At 39.5% G+C, this 12,106-nt stretch overlaps 1 protein-coding gene across 2 annotated transcripts in view; it reads right to left on the reverse strand.

Moving 5' to 3' along the window:
• Positions 1 to 12,106, reverse strand: part of LOC131684849 (uncharacterized) — a 732,442-nt gene that overhangs the window by 614,643 nt on the left and 105,693 nt on the right. The window lies entirely within an intron of this gene.

Consider the following 12,106-nt stretch of genomic DNA (forward strand, 5'->3'; position numbering starts at 1 on the left):
GTCTACATTTGGCTGCAATGGGATCTCCAGGCTGACCTTGTCGTAATTTTAGTGGAACACCAAGACGCAGATTGTCTAGACCGATGAGAAGTTTTGGCTGTACAAATTCGTAATCATCAAGCGGCAATCCTCGCTAATGAGGAAACATCTTTGCTAATTCCCGGTACCGTAATGTCTGGGACGGTAGAACCAGGTTGTTGACTGTGCGGGCATTAACCAGCTTGTATTTAGTCGAGTTTGATGTTCCTGAAATTTTCAGCTGCACTCTCTGTGAGTGAGACTCTTCACGTGTAACGTTTCCTGTTCATTTTAGCGTCAGCGGTTCTAGTGTTCCGGTTGCGCCCAGTTGGTCCGCGACACTTTTCTCCAATAGGGTAAGTGAGGATCCTTCGTCAATGAAAGCGAATATAGTCTTGGCTTGTTCTTTTCCGTGTAGGACAACGGGTAGCATGCGGAAAACAGGAAACATATTCTGCTGTAGAGTTGGTAAGGTTGAAGACACATTCACTGGGTAAAAATTTGTGGACGACTGATGAAGGAGGGAATTATGCTTGAGACGACAGTTCTCTATGTTGCAGCCTTGCCATGACTTACATGGCCATTTCCCGTGGCTTCGCATTAAATGTTGCACATTCAGCCACTTGATGCCCTTCCTGATCGCATACAGGACATAGACGAGCCGATTTGCGATTCATAGCGAATGAATTTGCCAAGGAAGGAGATGACGGCAGTGTCGAGTGATTCTGAATATGTCCTCTAGTTATCCGCCTTTCGTTTTTGTTATTTATACTGATGCCTGGCAGATTAAATGATACTTCGCTTGCGGCTGTAACCAGTCGTGACATGAAGCTACCAAACGTTCGCAATGTGGGTATGGCATCGCGATTCTTATAGACAGCCCAGTCCATTCTAAGGGAACCCGGTAGTTTTTCAACCAATTCCTGCATCAAAGCTGGGTTAGAAAGGTGACTTTCTTGTTGAGCAGCGATAAGGTGGTCCACTAAATTTTGTACAGCTAGCCCGAATTCCATTATGGTTTCCAGTCGATCATGTCTCGGGGCTGGAACACCTTTTATTTTTTCGAGCAACGATCGTATGAGTAACTCCGGCCTGCCATATATTGTCCGCAGCATGTTAATCACATGAGGGACTCCAGTCGGTAGTAGTAGACTGCTTCGTACTGACTCGAGTGCGTAACCTTTCAGGCTTCGCTGTAGGCGTATCAAGTTTTCCGCATCCGAAAACCCACATGTAGCAGTCGATTGTTCAAAGCTGCTAATGAAGATAGGCCAATCCTCGGGATTTCCACTGAATGTGGGTAGTTCCTTCCCTAAAACTTGACGAGCAGCTATTTGCTGCGTTCCCAGTGTTAAATGGTTTCCTCCGGGCCTAGCACTGGTAGCCAGAGGTAAGTATTTTTGGTGACTGTGCATTTGTCCGGCTATATCATCGTGTAGATGCTCGTAGATCGAGATCGATTGAGCTGGATGCGGGCTTTCTACGGTTTGCGCAGAGCCGGGTCGCCCATTGTTCGTACTTTCCGGTGGGACTACGGGAACCACATATGATTTCGAGTTAGTTTCACTCTCCTTCCTCGAAACCTTCCCCGTTGATCCTCCGCCATTTTGATCATTCAGCCACGCTGAAACCTTCTCTTTCGAAGGGACGATTGAGCTGGTCGTCGATCCTGACTTACTGCTTGCTGCAATTCGCTGGAGAAGCTTCCGTTTTTGATCCAAAGACTCCTGTCGAATCTACTGCTGTTTTGCTTGAAAAACTTTCTCATCCGCTAGTTTCAGCTCTCGTAGTAGCTGTTCCTCTTCCAATAGCGCTTTTCTCTCGGCTATTTGTCGCTGTTTCTCTGCGATTTCACGGTTCCTCAAAGCATCCTGTTCCTTCGCAGCCTGTTCCTTCATTAGCTGCTCTTCCTCCAAAATTCTCATTTCGGCTTCCAGTAGAGCTGCACGAGCGCTAGAAGTAACGCTTCCAGGTGGAGGTGCTGGAGTTTTCTTACTTCTTTTCGATCCTACGCTTTTGGAGCCGTTCTTGCAGGTTTCCCATCTGCTTTGGAAGGTTTCAGGAACTGAGGAACCGTTGGTTTAGTCGATTGTCCCATCGTACACTCCTGGCACGTATACGGATGTTCCTTTATCGAGTCATTTACACCGGCACATCCAAAGTGCTCCCAGGTGTGACACTGATCGCATGCGACCATACGGGCTTCCGCCGAGTCTGGTCTGTCGCAACGGCGACAGTTGTAACCGCTGGTGTCGTGAAGTCCTTCCATATTCCGACACACGCACAAATTTCTTGAAAAATTGTGGTTGTGGTGGTAGATAACATTTTGGTTTATGGCTAAAGAAATTGTTTACTTACAAATTGGTGAAAACCCGGAACGATAGGTTGGGTCGTTTCAGACAACCAAATTCGCGGTGACGTTCAATCCCTATTAATACAAATTTGGCGGTTAGGTTAAGTTCAAACATATTCTTAGTTTATGGTGTATGATAAGCTATACTCACAGTAGAGTAGAATCCAATATTTTACCAATAATTCACGTTACAAATTCTTAAGAATTGGCATTTAAGTTTATGTATAGAATTAGGTAGATCTAGATAGCAATAAGTATAGATTAAGTTTCGTATGTAGGTAATATTAATTTAGTTTTAAATTACTCACTCACAATAAAGCACTTATTTATAATTATTAGGGAATATTTAAATTATAGAAATGGGATATTTATATGATAAGGTAAGGCACTTGTACCGATAATATTAGAATTGTTGAGATTAAGCACTGTGAACTAGCAACGTAACTGTCCGAGCAAACGTTCAATTTTGCCGTATCATCACCATTTGACGTTTTGGTCTTTCGTTCAGCCATGACAGTGAAGGTCTCGCTAACGGGGCACTCGATCCTCGCCGCGTCGTCTCAACAGGGAGTATCGTCGCAACAAGTACTTATTTGTCAAATTCAGTGCAAAACCTCCAAACGGCTGGACGTAACTATATGATATTTCATGAAGATTTGTGAAACAGTTTTCGTGAAAATTCCATGATTACGCGCAGAGTTGCAAGAAATTGAAAATGATTTGGGATATGATCTAAATATCACAAACTCTCAAGATAGATCGTGAATCGTGCACTAGGAATCATCTACCAATTCACGAATATATGCATAATATGTTATGATTTCGTACACTATTTCGCGAGTGCGAAAGATCATTCGTGACTAATTCGCTAGGAATCATGAATCGGTTCACGTATACATGAATAATATTTTCCAATTTTGTTAACTATTTCACGAGCATGAAAGGTCAGTCGAGAGTATTACGCTAGGAATCATGAACTAGCTCACGAATACATGGAAATGTGATGTTGTTTATTATAGAGGATTTAACCCTAAGGGGTTAAATTCTCCTCAAAATACATAAAAAATATTTTATGATTTTGTGAACTATTTCAAGAGTACGAATAATGCGTTGTGACTAATATATTCGGAATCATGAACCATGAATACATTAATTATTTTTTATGATTCTGTGTACTATTTCACGAGCTCGGATATTGAATCATGACTAATATATTAAGAATCATCGACAAGTTCACGGCGATTGAAAGGATTCATGAATTATTTTTCAAATTTCGTGAAATAGTCACGAGAAAATGTTTTGATTTTGTGAACTAATTCACAAACACATCATGTTAAATAAGTTTTTTGTATACATTACAAATATAGCCGCAAAATTTAGGAAAACGAAAAAATCCAGTAAGAGGCTGTATACGGAGCACATTTAAGTGCTGAATTTTATGGCCTTATTTAATTTCTATACAATATCTCGATTGCAAGTTTTGAACTTTTAAGGTGAAGAAAAGCGAAAAAAGTGTTCAAAAAATGTTGTTCTGCTAGGATCACATTATTTCGAAACCGTTAATTTTGGATGTTTAATCTCTTGATAGAAGTATTAGAACATAATACAGCGCATCTTGTAATCAAATAGTTTTGGTGAATAAATTACATTAAAGTATATTTACAACAACCAAAAACGGTACCAAATCATTTATGAAAATCGGAGTAAGACATCATTTTGTACCAGCTTAAAGCGGCACTGTCTGACATCAACCTCTTTTTGGAGCTGTCTGCCCTTTATCCCGGCTATCTTCTTCCCAGCAAACAGACAGACACATCATACATATTGCTGACGGTCACGCAGCAGAGCAGAAACGAAACTTCCACCCAGAACCGGAATAGGGTGGTGAGAGGGAACGTGAACGTCCATCAGGATCATCGTTCGTTCGTTCGCTATCGCATTCCCTATCGCACGGGGGGGGGGGCATCCAACCATCTCCTGCGGGATAGTGCTGGATCCATGCGTTGGCGTTGTCTGTTTGGTCGGGTCAGTTGACCCCCAATCCGAAATCAGATTAGTGTCGATGTGTTGCTTTGCTACGTGACACTCACAATTTTTCGTCCGTCAGTTGCAATTCCAGAACGCGTTCACGCGACGTCCGGTAATCTTATTGTCACATTGTTCGGTTCGGTTGCTGCGAAATAGGACACAACAACCTTCGACATGGTTATGTTCTGTGATGCTTATCGTCTGATTGATAATGACAGTCAATTTATAGGTTTTAGATAGTGACACAAAAGCTTTTACCATTCTTAGTTTCGTTCTATCTGTTCACAGCAATAGACATAAAATTGTCATTTTTGGCATCATTCTAACCGCATTATGCTAGTGTGCAGGAACGCCATCAACAGTGCCGCGATAGAATAGCAGAAAAAAATGAATTTCTTCATGTGAGAGTCAGAGTTTTGGAATGGAAATGTGAATATTAAAATTCGATTGGATCACTCGCCTTATATTCAATTATTCAAGACTCAATAAACGTGGAAAGTACGCTACGTGCGCGTTTTATTAAATTGAGCGCGATGTACCGTACTTTATAAGCAAAATTAGGATAGGTGGCGTTCGGTGCACGTACTCATATTCATTTTAAAACTCCCGTTCCCACCTCAAGCACCGAAATTGTTTTTTTTTGCTTCTAAGTTCCTATAGTCTCTGTCCCACATACCGTTGCAATTTTTTTACTTAAACGATTTGTTTACCTTTAAGTACAAACGACAACACGGGTCAGTATCAACGCAGCTGGATAAAGTATGATTTACACGACACATGAGTGTCCATCAACGGGGTAGAACAGCAACGTCACGTCACGTGCGGTCGATGTTATATGTGAGGGTACAGTTTTGACTTACCGGTGATGGAAGACTGCTGGGTCGTGTAAATGGTGCCCAAGCGTACGAAACAATGTTGGTGTATGTGACAAGGTAAGTTTAAGAAGCTGGTCAGGAACCGATGAAAACTAGAGAAATTATTTCAAATGTGGTATATCTTTGTCTGCGCTTTTTAGGAATTAGTATTGTTTGATCATAAACTCAATTTAATGGGAAGTTTCTTTGTACACTGTAACTGTACAAGAAACAAACAAAAATAATTATTGACACAAAAAATGCGTACAAGCAAGCAGCAAAGTTCAAGAAATGTTTCAGAAGAAAAGCAAATAGAATTTTAGTTTTATGAGCCATAACTATGGTCGAGCAAGAAATGCAAATGACTTGCTGTTGCGAAACTAAATTCTGCTTACAATCGGTGCCGTTCTTTCGCTAGCGAATGCGTCCTCTGCTGGTGACACCATAGATCCGGGCCATGCGGCAGTAGAATGGATGCAGAGAATTAGTTGAACGTGACCGATTATAGCAAAAAGGGGTTTGGAAGAGGAAAAAGTTTTTTTGTTTAATTTGTTTTTATAATAATATTGTTTAATGTTGCAATTGTCCGACGATGACCGGCTGGCAAGTCTATCCAAACGGAAGGTCACAGTTTCACAGTGGGACTGTAGTACGCTCAAACCTTTTTTGCGCGGTTTTTTTCTGAGCGTAATAATACTGAGCGATAAATTAAATTACGAACTAACGGTGCATTCTTAAAACAAGTCAAGTATCAGAAAATCAAATTTATATGGGAAAAATCATCCAAATATATAAAGAAAAACCATGGTTATAGATTCTGCCATAACGTGGAATTATACATGTAAGATGATCGCAGTAGGGACAGAAAAGTTTTTGGTAAGTGACTCCGTCATGCGCGAGATTCCTAAAAAATGAAATCCCCGACAACCCTGAAGTTAGAGTTACTTGCGACCAAAATGATAAAGCATTACATCACAGAGAAGATTCGCGTTTCAATCCAAGAATTCCAAAAAAAGAGACATATTTTAATGGCATTTGTAAAGATAACAGATCATTTAAGGACTAGAAATGAAGATATGGCGAAGCGTTTGCATAATGTGAAGGGTACTACCAGAGTGAACATGTAGTAATCTGAACTTCATAGTTGCATGGCGTTGTTTGAGGTTAAAGAGCGCCTTAGGTTTGCAGTTTAATTTTTAAGCAAAAACAAACTGTTTTGTCTTCATCCGACGTTTCGTTCCGCTTGGGACCCTTTTCAAAGATTCGATAATTGTTGATTTGTTGATTTGACTGCTAAGCCAAAGACTTTACTTTCCAATTGGAAACAGTCGACTTCAGTTCGAAGAGTGCATTAGTCATGGAGGAATGATGAAGTATGGCTAAGGCTAAGTTCATATAGTAAACAGTACTGTAGCGAACTGTCAAGAAAAGTGAGGTTAATTTTGTCAGTAAAAAAACTATTACAGGTTTCACGACGTTTTCAACATAATATCCTCGAATGTTTTCTTGTGTATCCACCGGAAAAAAGTTTGTACAGGTTTTTTTAGAATAAGTTGAATTTATTCCGCCAAATTTCATACTTGTTTACTAATTACAGTATTTTGATTCGCATTAATTTTTTTTTCTGAAAAGGGGCCATGCACTAATTACGTAAGGCTTTTTTAGAACTTTTCAACCTCCCCCTCCCCCCTGATAAGAGTTCATAAGATTTTGGTGAACTCCCCCTCCCCCTACGTAAGATCTTATCATGATTTTCGTAATTAGAAAAACATATAATTCATTAAATAGAAAGATAGCGAGAACGGTACTTAAAGAATTATTACAAGAAAATTAATGACAAAATTCAACTGTAATCATCAGCAGTAATTTCATTCGTTATCGAGCACTCAGTCGAGATAGAAGTCTTTTGTCATCGGTCCGTACACTCTATAGCGACAAATAGTGTTAATCCGCGTTCAAGGTTATTTGCACACTCTACGCTTAGTTGAGGTTTCAGTATTTTTCCCTTCTTTTGTGTTTCTGTTTCTGAGTACCGTTAGCCGGTCAGTGAAGTGAAGCAGTGTTCTTATAGTAAACCGTCTGGATACCGTTACCTACACAAGCTAAGTATTAGTTTTCGTTTCCCCTTCTTGGTTGTCTTAATAACGTGCACTGGGCAATAGGCCCGTGCAAAAATGACTTCCCCTGACGGCGGTTCATCTCAAGGTGAGATGGACGTCGAAATAAAATCGGCTCCCCGGCTCAAGGTATATTCAAGCTCGGCCACCGCACAGTGGTCCCAAAGAGCAAAAAAGGGGTTTTTTTTATATTACGTCAAAACGGTTGACTTTAGCAATATGGTGTCTTTGAGAAAGTTTCTTGGAGTAGAACTCCCCTTCTTTCTGTCTTATCAGATTAATGATTAATCTCCCTAATAGTGAGTTACGAAATTTATTTTCTCCAATAATTCAGATAAATAAATACTTACTTCAGCAAAGTTGTAGAGAAACTCGTTACAAACATTTTACCCGAAGACTTCAACTCTCTATCTTTTAAGATTTTTGAGATATGGGACATTATTTGTAAAAGGCCCCTTAAAAACAGTTTTTGCCTTTCTCAATAGAAAGGTATTGCAATTGCTCTGAAAACCGACTTTTTAACGGAGGCCCGGAGGGCCGAGTGACATATACCATTCGATTCAGTTCGTCGAGTTCGGCAAATGTCTGTGTGTGTGTATGTATGTGTGTATGTATGTATGTGTGTGTGTATGTGTGTGTGTATGTGACCAAAAATTTCACTCATTTTTCTCAGAGATGGCTGAACCGATTTTGACAAACTTAGTCTCAAATGAAAGGTGCAACGTTCCCATAGGCTGCTATTGAATTTCTAATGGATCCGACTTCCGGTTCCGGAATTACAGGGTGATAAGTACGAACACGCAGAAAATGTCGATTTTAATAAATTCTGCAATGAATGTATAAAGGTGAAAAATTTTCCAAAATATGACCACAACTGCTTCGATTTGTAGTATTAGGTCACTAACATCCATTCAAAGTCTATTTGGCCACATTGGCCACCATCCTCGGTTCCGGAAACCCCGGCGGAAGTATCTAAATTCAGAATAACAGTCACATCGGTTTCTCGGAGATGGCTAGACCAATTCGACTAAACTTGGCCTCAAATGAAAGGTATTGCGTCCCCGTAAATGGCTATTTAATTTCATCCCGATCCGACTTCCGGTTCCGGAGTTACAGGTTGTGGCGTGCGATCACATAGCAAATTGTGATTCAAACCGATACTCCGATGAAAGCAAAAAAGGTAAAAATTTCGCTAAAATGTCTCTCAAACAACTTAAATTTGCTGTTCTAGGTCACCTACGGCCAACCAAACTTTCGTTGACTACATTAACCACCATAGACGGTTCCGGAAGTGCCCGGGAAAAGCGGCCATCTTTCAAAATTTACGAACTCACATCAGTTTCCCGGAAATGGTTGGGCCGATTTTCACAAACTTAGTCCCAAATGATAGCTATAATATCCCCATAGATGTCTATAAAATTTCGTACGGATCGCTTATATGGTTCCGGAAATATAGACTAAACCGTCCGGTCACATATGAAATTCCCATATAAGCCGGAACTCAAATTTTTTTTCAAAGGGGGGACCTCATGAAATTTCAGAAATCGAATTCGTATTTTTGATGCCAAACATCTTTAAAATGCATGAAACGTCGAGATTTTATGTTATCTCGAAAAAAATTTTTTTTATAAAAATCGACTTTTTGGGACTTTGCCGATTTCGCACCTTTTTGCCTTTCTCAATAGAAAGGTATTGCAATTGCTCTGAAAACCGACTTTTTAACGGAGGCCCGGAGGGCCGAGTGACATATACCATTCGATTCAGTTCGTCGAGTTCGGCAAATGTCTGTGTGTGTGTATGTATGTGTGTATGTATGTATGTGTGTGTGTATGTGTGTGTATGTGACCAAAAATGTCACTCATTTTTCTCAGAGATGGCTGAACCGATTTTGACAAACTTAGTCTCAAATGAAAGGTGCAACGTTCCCATAGGCTGCTATTGAATTTCTAATGGATCCGTCTTCCGGTTCCGGAATTACAGGGTGATAAGTACGAACACGCAGAAAATGTCGATTTTAATAAATTCTGCAATGAATGTATAAAGGTGAAAAATTTTCCAAAATATGACCACAACTGCTTCGATTTGTAGTATTAGGTCACTAACATCCATTCAAAGTCTATTTGGCCACATTGGCCACCATCCTCGGTTCCGGAAGCCCCGGCGGAAGTATCTAAATTCAGAATAACAGTCACATCGGTTTCTCGGAGATGGCTAGACCGATTCGACTAAACTTGGCCTCAAATGAAAGGTATTGCGTCCCCGTAAATGGATATTTAATTTCATCCCGATCCGACTTCCGGTTCCGGAGTTACAGGTTGTGGCGTGCGATCACATAGCAAATTGTGATTCAAACCGATACTCCGATGAAAGCAAAAAAGGTAAAAAATTTCGCTATAATATCTCTCAAACAACTTAAATTTGCTGTTCTAGGTCACCGACGGCCAACCAAACTTTCGTTGACTACATTGACCACCATAGACGGTTCCGGAAGTACCCGGGAAAAGCGGCCATCTTTCAAAATTTACGAACTCGCATCAGTTTCCCGGAAATGGTTAGGCCGATTTTCACAAACTTGGTCACAAATGATAGCTATAATATCCCCACAGATGTTTATAAAATTTCGTACGGATCGCTTATATGGGTCCGGAAATATAGACTAAATCGTCCGGTCACATATGAAATTCCCATATAAGCCGGAACTCAAATTTTTTCTCAAAGGGGGGACCTCATGAAATTTCAGAAATCGAATTCGTATTTTTGATGCCAAACATCTTTAAAATGCATGAAACGTCGAGATTTTATGTTATTTCGAATTTTTTTTTTTTTATAAAAATCGACTTTTTGGGACTTTGCCGATTTCGCACCTTTTTTCAGTTCAATATTACCGTGGCTGTTTTTTCTTTTTCAAAATTTTAGAACTCGAATAATGATTTATTTTCCTGTATATAGTTGTCATGTGATGTATAATAATAAAATGTAATATATGCATTTAAAAGCTTTTAATGAATATAAACAACGCACACATTCTCGTGATTCATGATTGAGAAAGGCACAATTGCACCGCTAGGTGGATTAAAATAGGTTTTTCATCATAAGTTTTCTTCTAGATTTTTTCCATTATATAAATGTTCTAGAACATTGTTTGGACTATTAAACTGCATTACTTTGCCGAAGACGGAAACTTGCTATTGCTAGTATGTGTGGAGATATTCACGTTTTTTGATTGAAAATAGCTCATTTTCCAATGTCGATAACTTTTAAACGGGCAAACCACTTTGTAAACAAATTAAAGTGCAAGAAAAGCACAACAAATGCTGGAAAAATCAGATCTCCCCAAGGCGGCCCTCTATGGAAATACTTGAGCTGAAGTTTGTCTCATTCCTTCATCAAATGCAATTGATTACTCGCCGTTTGGTTGCACTTGCGCCATTGTTATGAAGTAGGCGCAAGGGAATTGTCAGTTTCCGGTGTCAGGCGTATGCATTGAGTTTTTGAACAACTGTAACTTTTGACCCAAGCAAACAGAAGTTCGGATAATACTTAAAAAGCACGCTTTAAAATACACAAAAAGTTCTTAGCGAACTTTAAAGCTGCTCAAGCTCTAATAGAACTGCTTAACCCGCTATTAGAACATAAAACGTATTGCAAAATTACTTAAAACGAGAAGCTCATGTAGTTCCTTTATATCAACTTTTGGTTGCTTGGGTATTTACTCAAGACGTGCTTATAAAAGTAAGAAAGGATAATTATTACGACTTTAACCCTTTATTTCAGAACTAACAGTAGGGGATGGGTGTAGCGTAGTTGGTAAATGGATTGCCTTGTACGCAGCGCACCTGGGTTCGAGTCCCGACCCCGCACATAGGGTTAGAAATTTTTCATAAGAGATTTTTCTAACCCGAAGAAGCGAATGACTTCAAGGTTAAAACATCTATAATCGAAATAAAAAAAAACTAACAGAAATATATGGTGACGTATTTAATGCCGAAACAGCTCTAGTATGGACAAACTTAGGCTCTAGTATTTCCATAGAGGGCCGCCTTGGGGAGATCTGATTTTTCCAGCATTTGTTGTGCTTTTCTTGCACTTTAATTTGTTTACAAAGTGGTTTGCCCGTTTTTGCCCGTTTAAATGTTATCGGCATTGGAAAAAGAGCTATTTTCAATCAAAAAACGTAAATATCTCCACACATACTAGCGATAGCAAGTTTCCGTCTTCGGTAAAGTAATGCAGTTTAATAGTCTAAATAATGTTCTAGAACATTTATATAATGGAAAAAATCTAGAAGAAAACTTATGATGAAAAACTGTTTTTAAGGGGCCTTTTACAAATAATGCCCCATATCTTAAAAACCTTAAAAGATAGAGAGTTGAAGTCATCGGGTAAAATGTTTGTAACGAGTTTCTCTACAACTTTGCTGAAGTAAGTATTTATTTATCTGAATTATTGGAGAAAATAAATTCCGTAACTCACTATTAGGGGGATTAATCATTAATCTGATAAGACAGAAAGAAGGGGAGTTCTACTCCAAGAAACTTTCTCAAAGACACCATATTGCTAAAGTCAACTGTTTTGACGCAATCTTAAAAACCCCCTTTTTTGCTCTTTGGGACCACTGTGCACCGGGCCATTTGTGATCTTCTTTCGGACCAAAGAAAAAAAGTGTTTGAATCTGTTGCAGATTTCTCGAGTTCTGACGGATCGGTATTCGGCCGTGACAGAAATATCGAAAATTC

The sequence above is a fragment of the Topomyia yanbarensis genome, chromosome 2 (assembly GCF_030247195.1).
Source record: "Topomyia yanbarensis strain Yona2022 chromosome 2, ASM3024719v1, whole genome shotgun sequence".
NCBI classification, from domain to species: domain Eukaryota; kingdom Metazoa; phylum Arthropoda; class Insecta; order Diptera; family Culicidae; genus Topomyia; species Topomyia yanbarensis.